At 41.1% G+C, this 2,254-nt stretch overlaps 1 pseudogene; it reads left to right on the top strand.

The window, feature by feature from the left end:
• Window positions 1–1,013: 1,013 nt before the first annotated feature.
• On the top strand, window positions 1,014–1,132 carry LOC137502842 (5S ribosomal RNA; annotated as a pseudogene).
• The last annotated feature ends 1,122 nt before the right edge of the window (window positions 1,133–2,254 follow it).

Raw genomic sequence — 2,254 nt, 5'->3', positions numbered from 1 at the left:
CTGTGGTCGCTTGAACGCCCACACCAGCGCTGCAACTCTCATTCTCATTACCATTTGTTGACCTACCTGTAGATAGTAAACTAGTCCGAGCTGTTGATTGGGAAGTATACTACACATGGCGGTAACGAGCAATAGCAAAACATAAACTAACACACGTACAGACTATATCTGGACATGCGAGCTAGGGGTGACATAAAAGCAGAATATTCCTTATTAAAAAATCAGTATACTGCAGTAGAATTTATAGCTACGTAATAAAAACTATATCCATATTAAAATACGATTTGGGATAGGTACTTAATTAATTTCTGTTACACATCCTTTTATTATCAGTTTACTGTCCAGGATAGGTTTTCCGTCTGACTCTGTGAGGGATCCATCTTTACCGCCTCAAGAACAGTGGCCTGGAGCGTGAGACCTTGGGTCGGGGGATACAAATGAGGACGAGCATCAGTACCTCTCCCAGTCAGCCTCACCAGCTAACGGTTAACAGGGGCCTTGCGTGGGAATGGGGAGTTTGGAAAGAATAGACAAGGATGAGGGAAGAAAGCGGCCGAGGCTTTAACTTAGGTGCCATCCCGGCATTTGCCTGGAGGAGAAGTGGGAATGACGGAAAATTACTTCGAGGATGGTTGAGGAGGGAATCGAACCCCCTCTAAGCAGTTGACCTCCCGAGGCTCAGTGGATCCCGTTACAGCCCTCATACCACTTTTCAAATTTCGTGGCTGAGCCAGGAATCGAACCCGGGCCTCCGGGCGGTGGCACCTAATCACACTTACCACAACACGACAGAGGCGGGCAGGTTGGAATTTAGCCAAAGGCACGTGGTGTTCCTAAGCGGTCACACATCCAAGTACAGCCCACGCCCAATGTTGATTAACTGCAGTGATCGGACGGGAACCAGCAACATGGTATCGGCGTTGATTTTCTGCTATACATTTTACCCAGAGGTGATTACAGGTTACCTAACTACTGGGATGTCCAATCTTTTCCCCCCTCAGTAACCCGCGAGAGACAACGGCCATATCATTTTGAATACACCGGCTCTCCTCCGATGACAGCAGTTAAGCAACATTGGGCGTGGTCAGTGCTTGGATGGATGACCGCTTGGGAACATCACGTGCCGTTGGCTCAATTGCATTTTTTAGGGCTAACAGCTAACCACTCTAGCCCTCCAAGTGCTGAGGTTAAGGATAGTGGAAGCCTGGACCTTCCTCCCCTCCTGGGCTTTCATGGGCTGCACAGATATTATACTTTTTGTTTTACTTTTCAACAGGGTGATATGAACAAGCTTCATGACGCATGTTAGTTTCACTTAATTTCACACATTATTAGTAAGTTTCATAAAATATCAGAAGCGGGAAAGTCGCAGTGTTCCCTTGTTTGTTTATCACACCGACGTAATATGTAAGAAACCGTGGCCTGCTAAGCATTATCTGTAATCTTATACAAATACGAATGTGCCCAGCTTTCAGGTTACGGAGCTTTGAACGTGGTTAACACATGATGGTCACATCATGAAGTGCTGCCTGGAGCATGAGTAGAATTGAACAGACTCTCTAGAACAAGTACACTCCAGCACAATGGCGCACTGACTTTGCTGGAGGGAGAAAAGGAAGCAAGCTTGTAGTTTCAACAGTCTGAATTCAACAAGACATCCTCACCTCAATTTTTACACATTAAAATGCAATAAACGGCAACCAAATATAAGAAGTAGAGGAGAGTCGTATAATATGGAATACCATTTACTTCTGGCAGTATAACTTCTTTCCGAAATCAGTTATGAAATATAAATAAATATGGTTTGAAAATTCAAATAATTAGCCGAGATTCTCTATATTTTTAAATTGTAAATTGTTATTGTCTTCACGTCAAAATTATATCTTTCAAAAAGTTGCACTTGGTGGGTAATACGGAATAGTCGGCTAATATGGAATAGTAGGGTAAATAATATTTAAATTAAAATACAGCTTCAATAAATTCTTTCAGTTATATTTAAGGAACGTTCTTACAGGTGGACGTACAGAAATTTTAAAAAATCGAAAGAATAAAATTGGTAATTAACTTAAATGATAATCTGTATACACTAATTATTCAGAGTTTTTTTTTTATAGCCACTTGTTCATTCAGTGACAAAAGTCACAGATGCAGAAACTGAGATCTATAGGTAATTAAATGTTATAATATACCAGGATTAATGAAATTAATATTAATTAATTTTAAACGTCATTTTACTTTGAAACTAAAACAGTAT

Source organism: Anabrus simplex, chromosome 12 (assembly GCF_040414725.1).
Source record: "Anabrus simplex isolate iqAnaSimp1 chromosome 12, ASM4041472v1, whole genome shotgun sequence".
In the NCBI taxonomy this organism is placed as follows: domain Eukaryota; kingdom Metazoa; phylum Arthropoda; class Insecta; order Orthoptera; family Tettigoniidae; genus Anabrus; species Anabrus simplex.
This window is presented reverse-complemented; position numbering and strand designations above follow the sequence as displayed.